The 25,710-nt window shown below is 40.4% G+C and overlaps 1 protein-coding gene across 1 annotated transcript in view; it reads left to right on the forward strand.

Annotated features, from left to right (window-relative positions):
- Nucleotides 1–3,592: 3,592 nt before the first annotated feature.
- LOC128744748 (protein Gawky-like) overlaps nucleotides 3,593–25,710 on the forward strand; it is a 40,794-nt gene continuing 18,676 nt past the window's right edge. Inside the window, exons 1-2 of the mRNA XM_053841962.1 lie at nucleotides 3,593–3,817; nucleotides 4,762–5,475. The gene's annotated coding sequence lies outside the window, so the exon portion shown is untranslated. The remainder of the gene's footprint in view (nucleotides 3,818–4,761; nucleotides 5,476–25,710) is intronic.

Raw genomic sequence — 25,710 nt, forward strand, 5'->3', positions numbered from 1 at the left:
CGTCATTTGAACGCACATCAACAGGAGAAGTGCTCGAATGTTGTGCACTACTACTTTAAACTACTTTCTCATTATGGATAATAAAACATTTTTTAAACTTTCCAATATTCTAATTTTAACTCTTGATTTTTGGCCTAATCTTGGTAATAAGTAGGGTGACCATACGTTCTGATTTTCCAGGACATGTCCTGTTTTCGCTTGCGTTGTCTTGGTGTTCTGATTTTCAAAATGAAATCCTGCTTTACTAAAGGAATTGAAACAGAAATGATTTTTAAGTACTGTTTTCGTATGATGTTATCAGTCCCTCACGAAATAGATTATCTTGCTTTCATAGATCTCGATGCTCGATTTCACATATTCAGTCTCGTAATTGTAGCATACTTCCAACTGTCTGACGGAGGTAGATCTGATGACGAGGAGGAAGGCTTCTACGTGCAGCTGTAGGTGACAAGTTATTCGCCACGAGACATCAGGACTGTCATCGGAGATATAAACGTCCAGGTCGGTAGGGAACATTAGCGTAGCTTAAAGTGACCAGATTTTTTTTGGACGAATGCGGGACGGCGGAGGCAATCTACCCCAGACTGAAAGCGAGGAGTTTAGACTAAAAATAAATGCAACGGAGCTCAAATTCATGAAAAGAAAAGGCTCAAACTGACAAGTGCGCGAATCCCACGGATGGTGTGCCGGTAACCCGGCAAGCCGGCGTCGAACTGGAAGTGGTTGTGAGTTCGCATATTTGGCATAACTGGTGGCTGTGGGCAACACTAGTAAAAAAAGATCCAGCACCGCATGCACGCGGGAATGCGGGCTTATTTTGCTCTTTGCAAAACGCTACGAAACTGACAATGTACAAAACTCTTATTAGACCAGAAGTTCTTTATGGAGTTGAATCTGTGATGCTGCTCACGGTAGACATACGCACCCTTGCCGTGTCTGAGCGGCATGACTGCAAACCGTATTCGGTGGAGTACAAAGTGAAAGCCAAGAGTGGCGTATGCATATAAATTATAAGGCATTGCTTGGGGAGATTCCCATCGTACATCTGACGAAAGTCGGTAGGCTACAATGAGCCGGACAAGGATGCCGGGTGACAGGGGGACCATACGTGCCAGATGGCTCGACCAGGTCGAAAGACGCCTGGGAAGCTGGCGACGAGAGGCTCAAGATCAAATTGTATGGCGATGATTGTTTAAAACAGCACGAACCATCCCGACATCATGCTGACGACGACGACCGATGGCAGGACATATTGAATGACTTATTTGCTAAATTGTTTCTACTATAGTATACCATGGACCTCCGTTCGTTTGCCCGTATTTAATCTCAACACTTTTGATTTGAATTCTGCTAATTTGCACGACTTGTCTAGTAAAAATTTGTTTGTACTGATCTAGCGTCCTCCATATTTGTTTTCTCGACGATTCTGATAAAAGTTTGATGGGAGAACGAAATATTCGCCGTCTGTAATTGCCAACTAAATCAAAACGCCAAAATAATAACAAATAGCAGGGCGGCCAATTCATACAAGTGCAGCATGTTTAAGGTCGCCAATTGTTCAAATGAAAAACAAACCGCGTTAGTTTGCTGAGTAATCGTTCAAATGTACGACGGTCCACGGTATAACAAAGTTATTTAGAGGCAAACATTACAAAATAACTTAAATTTTTCAGTTGAATGCACTTGTCTCAACAATAATTCATAAATAGGGAACTTCTTAAAAACTTCTTAGAACTCATTTGTAGCGTTCCTCTGAGCGTTTCAGCATTCAACTGGCACGATTTAAAAATTAATCAATGCGGGACATTTTCCGGGACGCTTGGTAATCCGGGACAAGCCATCCAAATCCGGGACAGTCCCGCACAATCCGGGACGTCTGGTCAGCCTAGCGTAGCTAGAGGGGGTGCCGAGGGGACCAGGCACCCTCCAAAAATTTTCACCATTGGAATTTGAAAACCGGAAGAAATTCAGTGTATATGTTCCCAAAAATAATTCCCTCCTAATTTTTCTCGCACAAAACCCAAACGAATATCAACAGCTTTATATTTATGAAACCTGACATATGATAGAGATGAGGGAGGGAATCTAATCACAAACAAGCGCGAGATGGTCTTGCGAGTGGCAGCAGTTCTTCGGTGAACACTTAAATGGCGAAGTTGCAAAAGGAGGCGGAACAGAAGTCAACCTGGGAGTGCCCATGGAAGCTAGCAATAACCCAGCACCTGATTTCTAAGAAGTCAAACGAGCCCGACAAGTGGGCACACGGCTAGAATAACCTCAGCAATGGGAACATTTCTCTGACGGGGAATTCCAGCCCGCGTTTCGATACAACAGCTAGCACGAAATAAAGAACAAGGCGGTGCACCATAAAAATTCTGTATAAAATCGAACGTAAATCATAAACAAGAAAGCTTCTTGTTACATCTATTACTCCTTTTTGTGATCTCGATCAAATTGGACCGAAGCTCAGCCACTGCTGTAGTTGGACAAAGAGAAATTTGCGATGATGATAGTCCCATCCAAGTTTTTGGTTGTGTGTCGTCATAATCCACACTATTCGTTAGGCCATTTTGCATGTCCTGATATCTTTTTATCGCTGATAGATATCCTGGTCCAGTCCGATCAAGCTTTGTCAATTGCCGAACCACGTCGTTGTAAAACGAAAAAAATTGGCAATCCAAATGTTTGTGTTGCTATAATAGAAATTTATCGCTAAGGATTCACTGCTGCGATATTATATTGTTTGAAACACTACACCGTGTTTTCTCTAGCTAAAAAGTAGCGAGAAAAACGTTTATCTTCAAAAACTTATTATTAATTATTTACCTTTTCATTTCCTAAATAATTGAATCAGCTTTGCAGACATTAACTGAAGAAAATCATAAACAATTTTATCAGGTTGCTTAGTTTTATCGAGAGTAAATTTTTAGATTTCTAGCAGAGTAAGAGAGAAAGGTAGTCTTGAGAGCCACACAATACGTGAGCTAAGTAAGGGACGAGATTCACTCACTTCAAATGAATCTGGTACCTTAGATTTTGAGCTTTTTGTTCTACGCGTGGTGTCTGTATAGTTTGTGGTGAAAGGTTATCACATTGCATTTGTTGATACTAAGTGTCAAAAAATTCCGGGAGCACCAATTCTGCATACGATCTACACCTCGATCTACACTTAGTTGCAAGTTCACGGTAAAACTAAAGGAATGTACGGAAAGAAAACGTGCGATTTATTAGGGAAATGTCAAAAATACTGTTCAGATTTTACGAACACGTCCGCCATTATGGCTCGTAAAAAGCTGGATATAAAGAGCGACAATGTCAAAATTGGAATGATAATTATCTGTCAGTGTCATTCCAATCGAGCAGACGATCAAACCAACGCGTATGCAGGAAAGAGAAAGAAAATAAGCATTGCTAGAGCATTGCATACTTTTGAGATGCCATGCCGTCACTCTGTATATAGTCACTCTAATGTGAGCTAGAGTTGCTCAATGCGGCTCTGTATTTGATGTTATCCGTATCATTTTCACTGGGACGAGTGAAAAGTTCTGCCACATAACGATAAGAACGATATTTGCAAATGGCCATGGTGAGAAATGGCTCCGGTATGTGTCAAGTATTTTTCTATCACTAGAATTGGCTTTAAATGATAGTTGCGATCAGCGAAAATATTCGCAAGTGATTTCGGAAGACTACGTGCATAAGCGACAAGTGTTAATTAATTCGACTATTTGTCGGAAGTGCGGAAAAACGCAGTTTAGTAAAATCCTAAATTGATCATTTTTCTTCAATACTGCTGTACAGCCTGCAAGAGACCACGGTAAGATAATTGGCTAGAACGAGATAGACGGTAGTGCATAAATAGAGAGAGAGAATTTGTTTCTGTCGCAGTCGCAGCAGGAGAAACGAGAAACGTCGAGTAATTTGGTACGATGGCTGTAGGATAGATAGGTTTTCCTTCACGCTGAAAAAACGACCACTGCTGTGAATGAAATTGCGATTGATCAGAAATGTGTCCGCTGTAACGGTTGTATTGGTGGTCTACGTTTGTTTTGGTTTGCGTAAACGTATATGCGTATGAAATTCGAAGCATACAGTCACATCAGTTGTAGATATAATAGATAGAGTTCAAAACATCCAAACTTTGACGATAGCTGCAAGTGCTCCCTTATGAACAATTTTTACAACGTAATGTTTTTCAGAGATAGCAAACATATTCATACACAATCGTTAATCTGCAAAACAGGTACGGACAGATAATCTAGGGATCAGATAAATATCTAAAATAGTATTTAGAGCTTGTACCGAAAAATTGTCTTGCTTTACATTGAAAGCAAGGACAACGAGAAGTTTCTGTAAATGAATTTACTTATGGAATTGTTAATCTCTACATTGACGTTAATACGACGCCTTAACCAAAAGCCAAATTCCAATTAAGACGAATAAAATAAAAACAGTGATACCTACGGCAATTGAATATGTCTGAAGCACAAACGTGATTTTTACAGCTTTTTTTGTGGTGCCTTCTCTCAGGCTTGTAGGCTGAGACCGTCGACGGCCCATCTCGCCAGATTTTTACAGCTTTTGCTAGAAAAGAAAAAACAGAAGGGTTTTTAATATATTAATAAATGCTTCATGCACTTCTTGTCTATAGTTTTATTCTTAGCTAATATTTACAGTTACATTCACAGTATAGTGTTTGTGATCCCAGACAACCTGTCTACTACAGCCTACGTCTAACACATAACTTAATTTATTTTGCAGATCTGGCAGCACTGTCAGCGCGATCACACCAATTCAGTGTCATCGGTGTCTCGCACGGTGTGCAGGCGATTTTTTCGCAGTACTGTTCTCGTGTCCCGAAAATAGAAATTTTAAGATGTGATTTATATTAGTATTTAAAAAGGCGAAAATGTGAAATCGAGTGTGAAAAATTTGATTTTATATACGTAGAATTAAAGTTAAATAAGCTAACGTTGCAGTTAGCATACACCGCAATGTTTTAAGATTGGAATCAAAAAGCGTGTAATGACGCAAGAGACGTACTGGAAGAAAAAGTAACTGTGCTCCGCTAAGAACTACGTTGTTGGCGATTTTATTCCTGCCAGTTCCCCCAGATCGCCATCAGAAAGTGTTCTATCTTGCCAGGTGCGTGATTGTAAACAGCCAAAGATTGAAAAGTGGTTATTTTTCTCCTAGTGCATACATTGAAAGACGGTCACACCGTTGCATAATTGCATGAGTACTACGAGCAATAAAAGGTGGTGTTCTTGTCTCGTCGTCATTACCGTGTAGATGCATTCAAGCATCGATCTGTGCAGGATAATAATAACAATAACAAGAAAAACGATAAAATACACCACAGAGTAGAAGGAAGCTGGTGGAAATACGCTGCGCAAGACAAAAAGGAAATGCAAGCCTAACTTTACACCGACGGTGGAAATAAAGGACGCTGGTGGGTTGACTTATAACGATACGGTAAGCATATTTTACTAATATATTGGTGTTTAATAAGAGCATATCTAATTTTGGTTTATTTTTTTTTTTTGAGTTTTATTGCACTCTAATCCTAATAAAAGTTTGGTCTTTTTTTATTGCTAAAATTCTTATAATTGTGCAATAGAACTCAAGGTTTTAATCGAAATTATTTACTTGGATCAATTGGGGTAATTAGCGTATACTAAGCTTATTCGAGAGAGCAGAAAAGGCTCCATATTAAACTGATTTACCTTGTTCAGCATGACTGTAGACCCATTTAGCATACCTAAACATAAGCAATGCTTTATCTCAAGTTTTTAAAGAAACTATTTCAGCAAATAGGTACTCAAGGTTTTGCACAAGATAAATTTCACATTCCTTGCCTGTATGTATGCATTCATTTTAACAAATACCCTCATCAAATATCTACCTAGCGTTTTTTCGTCTACCATGGGCAGAGATCAATTTGTTCACAAAAATGGGTGTATGTCAATTGATTAGTTCCGAATGGTCAACACATTCTCCGTCATAATCAAAACAGGTAGGAAAATTATGCTGGTCAATACCGCTACAAGGTGCACTTTCATCGTCTATTGCCAACAGGCGATACCAGGCGGCCATTATGGGGGCCCGTGCTATTACGGATCAAATTTTCTTACCGACGAATTCTTTAGAAATATCGGCAATACAACGTTCATGGATTGCAGGGCAGCGTACGATACAGTTGGACGCGAAAAACTATGACAAATAATGTACAATAATAAAGGATTTCCAAATAGACTGACGCAGCTGACCAAAGCTACTCTGAATATTGATATTCTACGTACTTTCCGCAGCAGTTTTCGAATCTCAGAGAGGGTTGCGGTGAGGAAATAGGCTATGCTGTTACAGCATTGCTGTATATTATTTAGCATTGCTGCTGAATGTGTGATTCAGCCTGCAGGCATCGAAACGACGGGAAGGCTCTTCAATAAGAGTAGGTAACTCTCAGGCTTCGCAGCCAACTTGGACATTGTTACTAAAAATTTGAGGACAGCGGAGGTATTCTGCGCCAGATTCGCAAAAACCAATTCCTTCTCCTCTTCATTTCTGGCCACAGTCGACAATTAAACGAGTAAGAAAATTCAATGACGCATTCAATCTTTAAGTGGAGCCTATTTACACTCCACAAAACGATTCAATTTTAGAGTATTATTCGTCGTTGCACAAAGCAGACGATGTACGAAACGCGAATCGAACCGGAATCCTTTACGGACTCGAGACTACTGTAACCTTGCATACGTTGTTCTCAACTAATTCGAAAGATATTTCTAAAAATCGATCAGAAAATTATCTAGGAATTGAATAATATTGCCTAAATAGTTTATTTTTCGCAGCTCACTATTGAAAAAACGAATGAACGTTAAGCAAATTCTTTGATTTTTGATGTAGGACTACGTCTTTGTTTACTATACTGGGACTCCGTAGCCGCAAGGTTACCGAGTCTGCTTTGACAAGCGAGTGGTCGTGGGTTTGAATCTTAGTAGAATCAAGCCATTCGATGTCAAGTGACTTTAGCATGGGTTTATTCTCAGGCCCCTCCATGTACCCTTCCTTCATGCTGAATTCTTTATATTTATCCACTGAAGCCACCTGACAGTGCAAATGTCCCTCCTATAGTTAAGTGTACTGGTCAGAGGTACGAATGAGTCCTCGCCAGGGACGGCTATAATATGGGATAGTGCTGGTAGCGAGGAATAAGTGGGTAAAGTAGATCAAGTTTTGAAGGAAGGGTAAACCCCTATACACACAAGCACGCATAAATTTAATAAGCATATCGCTCACTCAATAGTGATTACAGCAAAAAGAAATGCAGTGTAGGTCATACAGCAAACACCCGGGCGATATTACAATAGATCAACTCTGGCCTGATTTTTGAATAGGTCATAACTGCAAATGAGAGATTCTCTTTGCGTCGCCTCTCTTACATCTTTCACGACGCTGCTAAAACACTTGACGGCTTTTTTTCGCACGATATGATTGCTGGCGTCATATGCTACCTAATCGTTAAGAAAATTTGCATTGAAATGCTTTCATGCAGCAGTATTAGACGTAAGAGAGGAGACCTAAAGAGAATCTCTCATTTGCAGTTAGGACCTATTCAAAAATCAGGCGAGAACTATACTGGTCGCAGTAATGAGTCCACACATGGAAAAAAAATACTGGGGCTGGATAGCACTTTGTGAAAACGAAAATAGAAGTGTAACGTTTGATTGAAAGATTTTCAAATGGTAATAACTATGAACTACTGCACGAGACTGAACAATTTATGTGTCGTTGGATAGATAAAATGACCAGTAATTTTATGGAGGAGTAAGGGAGCAATTTTAAGGAGGGCATAAGAGGGGGGGGGGGGCTATATAAATGAAATACAAATTTCCTCAAAACTCAAGCACTAATCAAGCAAATGGAACCCAATTTGGCATGTGGGGGTTTTTGGAGGTATGAATTTATTTTATGATGGTTTGAGACCCCTCACCCCTGTGGTAGGAGAATAAGGCCTCTAATACTAATAAAACAGAAATTTTTGCGTATGTGCCATATTTTCTGCTATGTAACAAGCGGTAAGCTGTGAAAGTAAACTAGTAGAACCTTTTCCATTCACCAGTTGCCATTCATGTCAAAAGAGAAGGACATTTGAATGGCACGTCATATTTGTGATGAACGTGCTTTGGCTTTAATGTTATTTGTAACCAATGGCCCTTTTAAAGGCCCTAAGCAAGTTAAAGTAAGATTATTGAAACATGTCAAGCTACGCATAATCATATTTAATACAATAACCTGTGAGCTGGTCATTCATTACTATTTCAACCTTTATGATGCACACGAGTAATTTTTAAAAGAAATCTCTATGTCTCAATGGTTGCAGGCGTTGTACTTATGAACCCCCGTCCACGTATTTTCAAATCCACTATTGCATTCAATGAAGAATTGAATCTAATTTTCGCTCTTCTTTTTTAAACAGTCACTTAAGCAGTGGCACTCACAGATTATTATAAACATACATATGCCAGAAATGCAGTTGATTAGTCTTTGATCTAATGATCAGATATAGTCCTACGTCACCCTTTCGTACAACCCTTAGGGCTGTATACCTTGTAGCTTTATGATGATGGTGATGATGATGATTTTGATAATGATGATCACGATGATGATTATTTTGATGATGATGTTGATCATGATGATGATGATTATGATGATGGTTTTGTTTATGATAATGATTTTTAATTGATTGATTGATGAATATTAATTTGATGATGATGATGATTTTGATGATGATGATGATTTTGATGGTGATGAATTATGAATCATACTACGCAACAATTTAAACATTAAAAATTGATACCATTTTCTGCATTATTCGTTGATAAAAATATATAGGAAAGGAATTTTTTACCTTTAGGGAGGTTAATCAGTATTTGTTATGCTAGAATCATTATCTAACGTGAAAACTATAACATTTGTGTTATGTAAATTATTAAAAAAAAAATTTTGTTTCACCCGGATGATCGAGTCTAAAAACCCGAATAATCGAGTACCCGGATAATCGGATTCCCGGGAAACCGAGTCCTAACTGTATTTGCATCGCGATCAAAATTATCTAGTGTTTGACCACATCCCTGTTCAACCATTAAAACTCATGCGAAGACCGAAATACACCGACATTGAGAACTGTATCTCTTGAAACCAAAACATAAAATAGTGAATGAAATGATTGTGCTAAATAAAAACACGAATAATGCTTGCATATTAACTAAAAAAAAGTTTTACGTAATTCAAAGTTAAATGGGCGGTTGATACCTTTCACCGGGAGGGGTTGAATTTTTTCTGTACTATCATAAGGGCAAGGCTTTTTTAACACTTATTCTCACAAACCTTTTTCAATCAATGCTGATACTAGGTCGCATACCAGCAGCATGGCGACAAAAGAGGGTTATGTTCATCCTGGAAAGGACAGAACAGATCTACACCAAAATGCTTCAGGTCGATAAGCTTGTCGTCTATTCTGTTACTTACTTACTTACTTAGGAGGCTTGCCGTCCTAAGACAAAGCGTGTTGAACAAAGTTTCTCCATGTAACTCGGTTGAGGGCTACCTCTCTCCAATTCATCGGACACCGAGTATTCTCCGCCAGATCTCGCTCCACCTGGTCTAACCATCTTGCTCGCTGCGCTCCTGGTCGTCTTGTTCCTACCGGATTTGAGGCGAAGACCATCTTTGCAGGGTAGTTGTCCGGCATTCTTGCAACATGCCCTGCCCATCGTATACGTTCAGCTTTAGCTACCTTCTGGATACTGGGGTCGCCATAGTGCTGTGCGAGTTCATGGTTCATCCTCCGCCTCCATACTCCGTTCTCCTGTACGCCGCCGAAGATCGTTCTTGGCACTCGTCGTTCGAAAACTCCGAGCACTCGCAGGTCCTCCTCGAACATTGTCCATGTTTCATGCCCGTAGAGAACAACCGGTCTAATAAGCGTCTTGTACAGGGTGCATTTTGTACGGGGACTTAGTCTGCTCGACCGCAATTGCTTGTGGAGCCCATAGTAAGCACGACTTCCGCTGATAATACGCCTCCGAATCTCACGGCTGGTATCATTGTCCGCAGTTACCAGTGAGCCAAGGTAGACAAATTCATCGACTACCTCAAACTCATCGCCGTCGATCAATATACTACTGCCCAAGCGGTGTCGTTCGGCCTCGGTTCCGCTGGCCAGCATGTACTTTGTTTTAGACGTATTTACCTTTAACCCAATCTTTTCTGCTTCGCGCTTTAGTCTGGTGTACTGTTCAGCCACCGCCACAGATGTTCTGCCGATAATATCCATGTCATCGGCAAAGCAGACGAATTGACTAGATTTGTTGAATATCGTGCCCCGCGTGTTGATATCCGCTCGGTTCATAACACCTTGTAGCGCTATGTTGAACAGCAGGCATGAAAGACCATCACCTTGACGAAGCCCTCTGTGTGATTCGAATGAACTTGACAATCCACCCGAAATCCGAACACAGCACTGTGTACCATCCATTATAGATTTAATCAGTTTGATGAGCTTCCTGGGGAAGCTGTTCTCGTCCAGTATTTTCCATAGCTCTTTCCGGTCGATAGTATCATATGCGGCTTTGAAGTCAACGAATAAATGATGCGTGGGAACTCTGTATTCACGGCCCTTTTGGAGGATTACCCACAGTGTAAATATTTGATCCGTTGTAGACCGACCTTCGACGAAGCCGGTTTGATAAGTTCCCACAAATCTATTCGCAATTGGTGATACTTACTTATTTACTTATGTGTCCATTTCCGCCGGTCCGGCAGAACAAAGGGATGAAATCAGAGATCTCCACTGCTGACGGTTACCCGCCATGGCTTTTACCTGTCGCCAGGACAGGTTCTCGTCTACAGCCCGGATGTCGTTGGCTAAGCTCCATCGCCATGAGCCTCTGGGTCTGCCTCTTCTACGCTGTCCTTGTGGATTCCAGTCGAGTGCTGCTCTGCAAACCTCGTTCGCTCCTTTCCTCAAGGTGTGTCCGATCCACTTCCACCTACGTTCACGAATTTCTGTGGCTATCGGCCGTTGATGACACCGACGATGGAGTTCCTCATTGGATATCCAATTATCAGGCCACCAGGCACGAATAATGTATCGCAGGCACCGGTTAATGAATACCTGCAGTTTTTGCGTTGTCTCCGCTGAGACGCACCACGTTTCGCAGGCATACAGCAGTACGGATTTAACGTTTGAATTAAAGATTCGGGTTTTCGTATGTAGAGTGATCTGGTTTGAGCGCCAAATGTTTCGCAGACCTGCAAAGGCACCTCTGGCCTTCCTGATCCGTGTGGCTATATCAGTCTTGGTACCACCATCGGGCGTTGTTTGGCTACCAAGATATTGAAAGGCGGCTACCTGCTCAACTTGTTGTCCCGCTACTGTGAAGTTGGTGGCATTGTCAGTGTTCACTACCATAGACTTAGTTTTCGCTACATTGACTGTGAGACCTGCTGCTTGGGAGCTCTCGGAGAGGTCATCTAACTTGCTCTGCATATCGTTTCGGCGTTGTGCGAGCAAGACAATGTGTCGGCTAGGTCGAGGTCATTTAGCTGCTCCATCGTTAGAGGATTCCAAGGCAATCCTCGATTTGGTCTTCTGTCAATTGCTCCAACTAATATCTCATCCATAACGATGAGAAACAGAAGCGGTGATAAAATGCAGCCCTGTCTCACGCCAGCAGTAACCCTTATGGGGTCGGACAAGACGCCGTCGTGCAAAACCTTGCAATTGGTGATAGACGGCGGAAAATGATTTGGGACAGCACTTTATAAGCGGCATTAAGAACGGTGATCGCTCGATAGTTCTCACAGTCCAACTTGTCGCCCTTTTTGTAGATCGGGCAGATAACCCCATCTTTCCACTCCTACGGTAGCTGTTCCGTATCCCAAATTCTAGCAATTAGTCGGTGCAGGCAAACGGCCAGCTTTTCTGGTCCCATTTTAAAAGGCTCCGCTCCGATGCCATCTTTTCCAGCAGACTTGTTGTTCTTTGGCTGCAGGATGGCCTCCTTAACTTCGCCTATCGTTGGGGCTGGCACCTCTTTCCCGTTTGCTGCACCGTCGAAATCGCTTTCCCCGCCGCCATGGTTTTCTGCTTGGGCGCCATTCAGGTGTTCGTCGAAGTGCTGCTTTCACCTATCCGTCACCTCATAATCGTCCGTCAGAATACTGCCAGTCTTATCCCGACACATTTCGGCTCGCGGCACAAAGCCTTTGCGGGATCCGTTCAGTTTCTGGTAGAACTTCCGCGTTTCCTAAGAACGATGCAGCCGCTCCAAATCTGCATATTCCTGCTCTTCCAGGTTGCGCTTTTTCTCCCGAAAGATTTGGTTTCGCTGCATCTTCTTTTGTTTGTGTCTTTCCACGTTCTGACGTGTGGCACTGCGCATCTTGGCCGCCCGCGCAGCGTTCTCCTCATCCATCACCCTCCTACATTCATCGTCAAACCAATCGTTCTGCTGATTCCGGGCCACATGCCCGATGGAGCTCTCCGCTACACTGCTGATGGCTGTTTTGATAGTGTTCCAACAGTCCTCGAGAGGGGCTTCGTCTAGCTCGTCCTCTTCCTGCAGCGCAGCTTCGAGTGAATGCGCGTAGTTTGCGGCGACGTCTGGCTGCTTTAGCCGCACGAGGTCTAACCGAGGCTGGCGTCGGTACCGAATGTTGTTCACAACGGAGAGTCTTGGGCGCATCTTAACCATCACTAGGTAGTGGTCCGAGTCAACGTTAGCGCTTCGATAGGATCTGACGTCGATAATGTATGAGAAGTGCCGACTGTCGAGCAAAACGTGGTCGATCTGTGATTCTGTCTGATTTGGTGACCTCCAGGTGTACTTATGGTGGATTCTGTGCTGGAAAAAGGTACTACGTACGGCCATATTCTTGGAGACGGCAAAGTCGATAAGTCTTAGGCCCATTTCATTGGTTCGCTGGTGTGCACTGAACCTTCCAATCACCGGTTTGTATTCCTCCTCCTGGCCGACCTGAGCATTGAAATCCCCGATGACGATCTTGATATCATGTTTTGGGCAGCGGTCGTATTCACTCTCCAACTGCCCGTAGAATTCATCCTTGTCGTCATCGGTACTTCTGAGGTGAGGGCTGTGCACGTTGATAATGCTTATGTTGAAGAATCGGCCCTTGATTCTCAACCTGCACATTCGAAGATTGATTGGCCACCACCCAATCACCCGTTTCCGCATCTCGCCCATCACTATGAAAGCTGTACTCAGCTCGTGTGTGTTGCCGCAGCTCTGGTAGATGGTATGTCCATCTCTGAACGTACGTACCGTTGAGCTTTTCCAGCACACCTCCTGCAGGGGGACAGGTGATTGTCTCCAAACGAAGTGTGAAGTACCTGGGTGTCATGACAGACAACAGGCTGAACTTCACCAGCCATGTGGATTATGCTTGTGGTAAAGCATCAACGGTGGTTACTGCGCTGTCTAAGATCATGCCGAACGGCTGTGGTCCTAGCAGCATTAAGAGACGCCTGATGGCCAGCGTTGCCATGTCGGTGCTACGATACGGTGCACCGGCGTGGGCCCCGGCTTTGGAGAGTAAGCGCAATCAGGCATGTCTGAACAAGGTGTTCAGGCTGTTAGCATTGCGCGTTGCGTGCGGCTACCGTACCATATCGGATGCGATTGGGGTTATTGCAGCTATGATTCCAATATGCATACTCCTAGGTAAGGATATCGAGTGCCATAGGAGGAGGAACGTCAGGGGCGCTAGTGACAGAGTTAGGTTGGACTCCATTAGGCGTTGGCAGGCGGAATGGGATCGCACCGACCATGGTAGGTGGACCCATAGGCTGATCCAGAACATATCGTCCTGGATCGGCAGAGGTCATGGTGAGGTAAACTTTTTCCTTACCCAGTTTCTGTCGGGACATGGATGCTTTAAGAAGTATCTACATACGCGCGGGCGGGTAGATTCACCCTTTTGCCCCGTTTGCACGGTAGCCGAGGAAACGGCGGAGCATGTGATTGTCCACTGCCCGCGGTTTACGTGCACTCGGCGGGTGATGCTTGCGGTCGTTGGGGAAGACACCAACGCCGACAACATTGTGCAGAGAATGTGCGCTGAGCAGCGCGCATGGGGTGCCGTCGATAGGGCGGCTACGGCGGTGATAACGGAGTTGCAACGGCTAGAACGTTTGCAACGACAGGGCCTGACATAGCTTGCTAGGGTCAGTAATGGGCTGATTGGGTAGCCCAGGCCCTAGGTGAACGGTAGTGGCGGTATGAAATGGCAAGGGTGTTGTGTGAACCCACACACGCAACGGATAAGTCGGAGTGCTTCGGCACGTCCTCCCTCCTAAAGTAAAAACTAACGGTAGTTCCAGGAGGGGTTCAGGAACGGGCAGCAGGATAATTTTTAGTAGATAGGCGCATGCTGGCACCATGTGAATCCTATTCGGCACAGTAAAGATGCTGTCTATGAAGATTTTCTCCCCGCATAAACAATACAAAAAAAGCACACCTCCTGCAGCGCTACGACGTCGAACTTGCGGCTCTTCAAGATCTTGAAGAGCAGTCTAGTGCTCCCTTGGAAGTTGAGAGATCGGCAGTTCCACGTTCCGAGTTTCCAATCCATAGTCCTTTTTCGTCGCGTGGGTCTATTCCGATTGTTCCAGTAAGGATATATTTGTTCATCGTTCCGTGCTTTAATATTTTTCGTGGTGACGGCTTGCAAAGCCTGCTACACCAACCCCCTGTTTCGTCGGAGGGCCAACGAAGCTCGAAAGAGCCCTCCTTTCCTGTCAGCATACGATTTTGGCTTCCACCGGGGTTGGTTACCCGATCTCCACCAAAGTTGCTCGTATCCCGGCTGGTACCACGAGGAGGTAGGAATAGGAGTTGCTGAATAAGAGGCTATGGACCACTGTAGGGTCTATTTCGTGCCTACACGTGCACAAGGCTCCGACGGTACGCATTATTCAGCCGTTTACCAGCCCGTCTATTCTGTTAAAAACAATATAAAAAAATGGATGAGTCTATAACGTCATCACATTTAGCCAAACTGACCAAACATCAATTTGCATACCAAGGCTGCGAACCATTTGACAAAAAATTTAACTATTCAGTTAAAATTTGATAGATCAGTAGTTATTTCACATTCGTTCGATAAAAGCCTTCTCTCAAGCATGGGTATTCTCGACAGTTCGGTAGTTATTCTAGACATTGGCAATACGTACACACGGGCAAGAGAACATCAAAATTCTATACTTCAGAAATTATTTTTTCTTGCGCACTTTGATATTTACACTCATTGAAGGTGAAAGAAATTTCTTTTCCGACCCTATAAGAATTACTGCTGGCGTGAGATAGGGCTGCTTTTTATCACCACTACAGTTTGTCATCGTTATGGATGAGATATTAGGGTGATTTATGCATTTTGGACAGTAGACCAAACAGAGGATTGCCTCGGAATCCTCTAACGATGGAGCAGCTCAATAACCTTGACCTGACCGACAACATTATCTTGCTCGGACAACGTCGAAACAACATGCAGAGCAAGTTAGAGGACCTCTCGGAGAGTTCCCAGGCAGCAGGTCACTGAACACTGAACACTGACAATCCCACCAACTACACAGTAGCGTGACAAGTTGAGCAGAGGTGGACGCCTTTCAATATCTTGGTAGTCAGACAACACCCTATGCTGGTACCAAGATTGATATGAAGTAATTTGCGGTTTCATCTCTAAACGAGAATGACATTAACTGAAGCTCCAAGTGAAGTTCGTATGTGTAGGGTTCAGAGGGGAGCAAAGATTGGAGAAGAGGATCCGAGAGTTTGGAATTTGATATTGTTGATATTAATCCTACTGCAAACAGCTTTATCGTGCAAAATACTCCATAGCCACACGGATCAGGAATCCCAGGGTTGCCTTTGCAGGTCTGCGAAACACTTGGCGCTCAAACCAGAACACTCTACGTACGAAAACCCGAATTTTCAACTCAAACGGTAAACAGTACGGTTGTGTGCCTGCGTAGCACGGTGCATCGGAGATCTCTGATTTCATGCCGGACCGCTGGACATGGTGGACATAAGTAAGTAAAAAGTAAGTCAAAACCTGATTTAATCCACCTATTGGTGAAAGGAACCTTTGTTATACGGTCTTACTTGCTATTTGAGATAGAAATCGACACGTCTTCGGAACATAATTCATCTATTAGTTAACGTTGCATTGTGCGTTGGTTTACATAAAAATTTTGGAAATTGAATAAGCTTACAAAATTTGAACAAAATAGTAGCACTTACAAATTTTGATAGTTCTTTTTCTCATGAAATTGCTGAGTAAGTTGTTACTAATGTGGGTAAGTGCAAGTAAAAGTAAGTTGTAAGAAGAAATATTATTCTTTAACATATACATTGCGTAGTAAAGGTCTAGTTTATAGGTTTTTGAACTATGCATAACTATGCATCAATAAGGTCTTCTTGAAAAAATTTCATCAATTTTTATTAACCTTCGGTTACCCACGCTGTTGTATACTGAATAACATGTGTAGGTTTTTGAATGCCATATTTACCAATCGGTGTTTAACTAACGTATATTCTTCAAAAAAATATTCAGCAAAATGTCTGAATTATTCAATGCAATAATACTTTAAATTGTTAGGAAAATAGATCAGCATAAACCGATAGCACAGAAACGAAGCAAGCAGCATGTGAGGTGTACGCAAGGTTGCCACCAGGTTTTCCCGAAAATCTGGCGAACACGAATAAAAGTGTCTGGCAAAAATCTGGTGGTAAAATTAGTCCGATGGGGAGGCGTTTTCCTGAAAAAATCTTGCTCGTTTTGCTCACCGTAGATGCAAAATTTTGTCCAAAATTAGAAGTGATGACCTTTTTGCAAGACGGATAATCGAAAATCTGGCACAGTGCCAAATATCTGGAACGTTTTAAGCTTTGTCTGTTGGTCTGGCGCGCAATCAAAAATCTGGCAAAATCCAGATTTATCTGGCATACTGGCAACCGTAGGTGTACCGCTATTGGCCCCAAACTGGAATTTTTTCACGTTACTTCATATGGAAAAATGATGTCTGTATGTAGCAAAACTATCAGCAAATGTAAAATGTTTAAAATGTATCCGTCAGTTGGTAGTCGAGTAATTCGGGGTTAAAATCAGGGTATTTTTATAATCAAAGTTCTACAGTTCCTAAACAAGCAAACATAGAGGTATACTATTTTCAGCAAAGTTGTGTATTTTTACTATTTGTATAACTTTGTAACACATGAAAAAGTCATACAACAATTACAAAAAGAGCTAAAATAGAAAAACTGATTTTACAAATACAGAAACAATAAATAAGATTTCTCTGTCTTCGCTTCTATCTCAGGTTACAGTCTTCATCAAAATTTCTTGTAATAATAGGCTCTAAAACTTTGCAGAACATATCAATGTGTTATATTGAAACTGAAAAATAATTTTTTTCACTTGTAGGGGGATTAATCCAAATTAAAATTGCACCAGATGATAGAGCATTCAATTTCAAGAAACTCTTCCAAAGGTTCGATAAACTTAAAAACAAGTTTTCCTAGTCAAAACTCTAGTGCGCACGTTTTCTTTGGTTTTGGGTTATTGTGCGCGCGAGTAACTGTGTTGCAAAAGTTGGCGCGAGCGTTCGAGGATTGATATCTTTTGACCGGTAAAACCAATTCTTATGAAATTTTGCATATATATTCGTAGTGTCAAAACCTCTCGTTTGATATTAAAATAATTGAAATTAGGTAAATTATCTTGGTTAAAATCATTGTAAATTATTGTTAATTTTGGTGTGGTGTATACGATTGCTCATAACTTTCAAATTAAACGTCCAATCCAAAAACCATTCAATAGTGATCTATCCGGCTATATTACCTGCCAAATAAAACTAATAGCGCATAAATCGGCTTGGCCATCTCTGAGAAACAGGCGATCATTTGAACCTTATCAAAAATGGTTTTTTAAGGCTAACTTTTAAACTGCTTGTCCGTTTTCAATAAAACTTTGTAAAAAGTTTAGTAACAGCAAGAGCTTTCGTTTGGTACTAAGATCGTTAAAATTGGTTGCGTAGTTCAGGAGAAACGCGTGTCACGTAGTTTTCACATTTTTGCTTATAACTTTTAAACGAAACGTCGGACCGCAAAGTATATCAATAGTGATATACTAGACAATAATACCTTACAAACAAAAGTAAAAGCGATCAAATCGGTTCAGCCATCTTCGAGAAACAGGCGATAGAAAATGAGCTGCACATACACACATACACACACACACACAGACATTGCTCAGTTCGTCGAGCTCTATCGATTGGTATATGTGATTCGGCCCTACGGGCCTCGGATCAATTTCGTGTTTTTCGACCAATTTCTAAACCTTTGTTATATAGTATAACAAAGGTAAAAATGAAAATGGAAATGAAAAATGTCAAAATATGAAATGGTTCACATTCTGAACTGATTTCAACTATTCGACGGGAAATAACTACTCAACTACTCAACCCTCTCAACTATTTGAATCTATATCACTTACACACAAAGCCATATGAACGTGGCCTTAAACTCATTGGGAGTTCGTATATTTTGGATCGTTGGTGACCGCGAACAACAACACTAGTAAATGGCAATCCAGATACCCCGTGGACAGTAAAATTCCTCCTCCGTGTACAACCGGTGACATTGACTCAGCCCCCATCCTCCTCTCGTGTTTGTCCACTTGGACTTATTTTTTCTTATGTAAAATTCAACAAACATAAATGAATCGTGCTAAATTCAGTTTTCAACCTTTTTGCCTTTCTACTATATAAATATATAGTATAAAGGTATAGAAATCACTTGAAAAACCGGAAATGGAAAGAAGGTCCTGCGGGGCGAATGTCATATACCATTCGACTCAGTTTTGAAAACTGAGCATTTTCTGTGTGTGTGTATGTGTGCGCGCGTGTGTGTGTGTGTGTGTGTGTGTGTGTGTGTGTGTGTGTGTGTGTGTGTGTGTGTGTGTGTGTGTGTGTGTGTGTGTGTGTGTGTGTGTGTGTGTGTGTGTGTGTGTGTGTGTGTGTGTGTGTGTGTGTGTGTGTGTGTGTGTGTGTGTGTGTGTGTGTGTGTGTGTGTGTGTGTGTATATGTAACGCTTTCAATCTCACTCACTTTTCTCGGAGATGGCTGGACCGATTTTAATGTTTTTAGTGTCAAATGAAAGGTCTAAGTGTCCTATAAGTCGCTATTGAATTTCATTTTGATCGGACTTTTAGTTCAAAAGTTATGTATAAAAATACGAAAAATATGGGACTTCATTATCTCATAGGTCCCTTAACCGATTTTAACAAAATTGATTGCATATGAAAGAGAAGATTTGCAAACCCTTAACTTTCAAATTTCATGACGATTGAACTTGTAGTTTGAAAGTTACATAAAGAAATGTGAAAAAATAGTATTTAAAACATATTTTTGAAACATATAAACATTAATTCAATGAAAAACATCACACATTTTATTATTATTTGAAAATTATTATTGAGATCTATCAAACAAAACCGAGTTATTGAAAATCGGACGGTTCATTCAAAAGTTATTCAAACTTTAACACCAGTGGCGACTCGTCCGCGTGTTCAACCTGTTCATAGGACAGGCAAACAAAATTCATCCCGACAAAATTTCGTTTGCACCGACGCATTTGCAATGCAATACGAATTTAGTTTAGTTACGAAGCTGATGAGCAAACCGTTCAACACGACATTTGAACGTTGCTTTATAGATCTCAATGCACAAGCATTCCAACGCATTATTCCTGGTATTGATTATTGATACTGAATTAGTACCAGGAACAATGTGTTGGTACGAAGGAGATAAAAAGAGAATGCGACACAGCTTTTACTCGAAAGCGCGGACGCTTTATTGTCTCGTGCATCTTCAGCATTGAACAACTTACTACCACATATTCGTATGGCCTGCGCTTTGATTCCATATTTTATTTAGTTAGGAAGCTAATGAGCAAAACGTTCAACGCGACGTTTGAACGTTGCTTTAGAGATTAGCACCAGGAACAATGTGTTGGTTCGAAGGGGATTTGAAAATAGAGCGCGGTTGGCAATTTGGCATGCAGTATTAGCAAAATTTTCTCATTGACTCGTTCATCTTTAGCATTGAACAACTTACGCATATTGCTTGTTGCTTGTGCGCGCATCGCAGTAAGGTGGTAATTCTTGAATTTGGTTCAATAGGTAAATTGAACGAAAAGTTTTCGGTTCGTAATTAAAATTCAGAGACGAGTTTGCTGGTAAAGTAAACCGTCGTATTCCGTTATTATTTAAATAAATAGGAATATTCACGTAGCGCTTGCTATATTGCGAATACGGAGTATTGCGTATTTATACTGCCGCTACTCGCATAACAGTTCCATCTCCATAGAAACTGGAACTGCAATGCGAATTGCGGCAGTATATACCTACACGAAATACAACGTTTACGCAACATGGCAAGCGCTACGGTGAAAACGCCTAATGTTAGTTTTATGATTAAAATATAGAAATGCGATAATAAAAAAAAGCTGCGCATTAATTTGTATTTTTCGCTGGTTGAACAGGTAAGCTAAACCCCCACGAGTCGCCACTGTTTAACACTTATGCACCGTATATTGAACCGTTGAAACGTGTAAAAGCAAAACATATCAATCAAATGTTGATTGTATTCAATGTGTGTGATGTATGTGTGTATGTATGTATGTATGTATGTATGTATGTATGTATGTATGTATGTATGTATGTATGTATAGATGTATAGATGTATGTATGTATGTGTGTATGTGATGACAATTTGCAATTTTTAAATTTGCATTGAAATTCAAGAGAAGTGAGAAACATGTCAATTGTCTGAAGTTTTTGAAGCCTCTTAGTGGAATACGAGCTCTGAATTTAAGGAAAAGATAAAACTTTTACCGAATAAATTCCACTATTTAATATTTATTCGCGACAGATACGTATACGCTTTGAAATAAGACACTGATGAAGCCTGCACGTCGTAGGCGAACTACGTATCTGTTGCAAATGAATACATATTAAATACCTAGTAGGATTCTCTCGAAAAGTTTTTTCTTTTCTTTGATTTCAGATTTCAATTGTCATTTTCTTCACTTGCTGTTACCCACAATTGTACAAGAAAAGTAAAAAGCGAAGAAAAGCAGTTAATTTTAGCATGTAGGTATAATGGTGATAGGATTAAAAATACTAGTGAGTTGATTTTTCCAAATAAATTTATACAAATTTCAAACAAATTTTGCGCATCAATAGATGCTCTTTTCAATCAATAGATACTAGATCTTAGAAATGTTAAATGAAAAATAGGAAGTAAACGTTGCACGGTAGTAATTTTGTAAGATTTGCTTTCGTTAGTGACATTCTAAAGGACAGATGCCTTATGTCATGTATTATGTTTTAATAAATAAATCAAAAATGACAAGCACTGGAAATCATATCGATCATATTTCCCATTCTCAAGCATATTTATGGGGCCGCTTTTACACTATTTTTCGACCTCATCTTGTTTTCCTAACCCACTAACATTGTAAAAACAATGCGATCAAGCTAATGACTATCTTTTCATGAAAGTACATTCAAAAGAAGCTTAAGTTTTGATTTTCATGCTAAAATAATTATCTGAAGTAGCGCCAGCTAAGAAAAAGTTCTCTCTTTTCATATCTACTGCTCTATTCAGTTATTTTTTCTGATTCAGATATATTACACAATTGAAGCCAAGCAAACTAATAGTAAAATTTTGAGATTAATCATTTTGTTGTCGATATCCATTTTCTTCAAAAGTAAAGTTTAATAATAATTTTTCTGAACTCTTGTTTTTCAAAGATGCTAACTTTTCAACGCATGGTATTAATATCAAAATATCAAAAAATCTGCTATGAAAATATATTTCATATTGCAATTCGAAACACGTTTCGTATGTGGCTCTGAAGCCCGAAAGTTCAAGCCGCCTGTAGACCCGTTAGAGGATTAATTTCTAATTTTCTGTATATATTCAAGTCTGCAAAAATTAGCTTTTGTGTTTACATTATGTTTCTATAAATCACGTAAATATTATAAAACTCAGTAAGGTGTTCATCAAGTAACATTAATGACGCTTACAAGTAAACCCAAGGAAAGAAAATATAATTGTTGTACGCAATACGTTGTGAATTTTACTGGCAAATAAGGATTCTGAGGAATACGGAACGGATATTTAAAAATATAGTCAAGTTAATTATAGATGTTCCTGAGAAATTGAATAATTGTTGTGGTAGTAGAAAGGCTAGGTCACGCCGCTAGGTGGATTAATTCGGGTTTTTTTTATTTGATTGAAGTTACTTTAACAGCTTGGGTCATCGTTCGTCACTTCTGTGGGGTTCGGAATTGAACCCGGGTCCTCGGGGTTTTCAACTTCAGTACCTAATTACTAAAAAATAGGGATAAAACCTTACGTGAAGAGAAGCTGTACTAGGCATGTCATGACATCCAGTCTAGTGTAATTCTTTTATCCATAGTGATCTTGTCTACTGCGAAATAATATCGCCTACAAGGAAGCCCGTTTCAGATTGACTTTTGCTTGACGATTCATCTCCGCCAAGAGTATCCCTGTCCAACCAGAGTATTTTAATTATTAATTTAATATTTATTTTGTTTATAGTGACCACGTGGTTTTCTAACGTGTAGTTTGACAGATAACTGCTTTTTAGTTGCATTATCATGCAACGAGCGAACGTGCAAAGACGGTGCAACAAGAGAATGTACAATTAGCGCACAAGTGCTATATATAAAGATGAATTTCTGTCTAGCTGTCTGTATGTAATATAATATATGCCTGACCGCATTTCAAGGTCATGACTAAAGTCACGAGTTTGGTCAATTGTCTGTATGTGCCTAATAGACTCGGAAACTATTGAACCGATCGGCGTGAAAATTTGTATACAGAGGTTTATAGGACTGGAAAGGGTTCTTATGATGGTTTGAGACCCCTCCCCCTTTAGCTCCCATTCAAATATATCCCATGAAATACAAATTTTTGCATAAATCAAGAATTATTCAAGAAAATGGAACCAAATTCGGCATGTGAGGCCAAGTAACAATTTGGATTTTATTACACTCTTATGATGGCATTTAGGACCAAAATTGGTCATGAAAACTGCGCTAAGAGTACAATAAAACTCACATTGTTGTTTGGGAGGGTTTTTGGAGGCAGGATTTTTTCTATGGTGAATTGAGACCCCTCTCTCCTTTAAGATGGGGGGAGGGATTCTATACAAATGAAATACAAATTTCTTCATAACTCGAGAACAAATCAAACAAATGGAACCGAATGCCTGAATCGGAGCCTGATTGTTGAAGTAATGCAATCTATTATTATTATATTACAACTCTGCATGTTATGGCAAATGAGAAAGCTAATGAAAGTATGCCAAAAACATTCGGTGTCACTCTAAGAGGAGTGACAGAATTAAAGCCATAAACATTCACAGGTCATGTGACTCATTTATCATTTAGTAGATTGCACTTGCACCGAATGTGGATTGCATTTTGTGTCAAAATCAAATGTGGTGAACTATAAAAAGGGCAGCAAAAAAACTCGCCCTCAGAAATATTTACGAACCACGTTGGAAAAGTCTTGTGTTGTGTTGAAGTCAACGGCCAAACAGATTTTAATATCTTAAAATAAATTAATAGGCTAAACTTTGACGAATTGCAGACGTATTCATTAAGATTTTGGTTCGTTTGTAAATATTTTAATGTTTTTCGCAAAACCTAGCGCACGTGTGAGTGCATGTGAAGAGTTCTTTACGGTGATAACGCATCACGTTTTACAATAAATATTGGCAGCCATCGTGCAAATAAAGAACGAAATTCGCTTGTTGCATCGCCTTATTCGTGCAATTAGCGAACGAGTGCTGTATATAGAAGATCGATAGAGTAATAATACAATGCACAATAAATTCTTCATTTTTCTGATCAAATGCCAAAACGAAATGATATCTTCAATCTTCGATAACTTCCGGACAAAAATATTCTCAATTTTTGCGTTTCGTTTTAAATCTGGTGTACTGCAGCCTCCGTCAGACTAAAGTCTTCAGCAACCGTATTTTTGACTTAGGACTACATCTTTGTTTACTATACTAGGACTGCGTAGCACTTTGTAGGCGTAGGTTGGCTCTTATACAAATGAAACACAAATTTCCTCAAAACTCGAGAACTAATTGAGCAAATGGAACCAAATTTGGCATGTGGAGGTTTCAGAAGGCAGGATTTTTTCTCTGGTGTACTGAGACCGCTTCCCCTTCTAAGAGAAGGGGGGGGGGCTCCCATACAAATGAAATACAAATTTCCTCATAACTCTAGAACTTATTAAGCAAATGGAACTAACTTTAGTATATGGAGGTTTCAGAAGGCAAGAATTTTTTCTATGGTGGATTATGACCCCTTCCCTCTATAGGAGGGGGGGCTCCCATACAAATAATATACAAATTTCCTCATAACTCGAGAACTAATCAAGCAAATGAACCGAATTTGGCACGTGAGGCATTTTGGAAGTAAGAATTTTTTCCATAGTGTACTGAGATCCCTTCTCCTTCTAAAAGGAGGGGGGGGGGCTCCCATACAAATGAAATATAAATTTCCTCATAACTTTAGAACTAATCAAGCAAATTGAACCAAATTTGGCATGTGAGGGTTTTTGGAGGCATGAATTTGTTTTATGATGGTTTGAGACCCCTCACCCCTAGGTGGTTAAGATCTCTTACAAATAAAGCAGAAATTTTTGCGTATGTGCCATATTTTCTGCTATGTAACAAGCGGTAAGGTGTGAAAGTAAACTAGTTAAACCTTCTCGAAGCAAAAGATAGTGAATCGACGCCGCTAACTTACGTGCCTGTTGCCATTCATGTTAAAAGAGAAGGACATTCGAACGGCACGTCATATTTACAATGAACGTGCTTTGGCTTTAATGTTACTTGTAACCAATGGCCCTTTTAAAGGCCACAAGGGAGTTAAAGTAAGATTATTGGAACATGTCAAGCTACGCATAATCATATTTAATACAATAATCTGTGGACTGGTCATTCATTACTATTTCATGCACACAAGTGATTTTTAAAAGAAATTTCTATATCTCAATGGTTGCAGGCGTTGTACTTATGAACCCCCGTCCACGTATTGTCAAAGCTACCATTGCATTCAATGAAGAATTGAATCTGAATATTTCACTTTTGCTCTTAATGGCACTCACAGATTCTTATAAACATACATATGCCAGAAATGCAGTTATGCAGTTGCAGTAGGACTGATATAGTCCTACGTCACCCTTTCGTACAACCCTTAGGGCTGTATACCTTGTAGTTTTTCCTTTCACCCACGGTTAGACGTTGTTTTGCTTCTAGTATCTGTAGTGGTAGTCCTTTTTGCACTTGCAGCCTGTGTAGATTCGTCAGTGGTGCAGATTGATGTTTTCGCTTAAAAGATTTGTAACATTTTCGCTCTCTAGAATTATCGACACTGCCTGGTATGTTCTCAAAGAGAAAGCAAGGCATCGGAATCTTGCAAAATTCAAAAAGGAAATCAAACAGTAAACCACTGAACTTCGGATAAACATTACCTGTTATGTATTAATTTAAAACATTAAAATTCCACTCGAAG

Source organism: Sabethes cyaneus, chromosome 3, assembly GCF_943734655.1.
Source record: "Sabethes cyaneus chromosome 3, idSabCyanKW18_F2, whole genome shotgun sequence".
Classification (NCBI taxonomy): Eukaryota; Metazoa; Arthropoda; class Insecta; order Diptera; family Culicidae; genus Sabethes; species Sabethes cyaneus.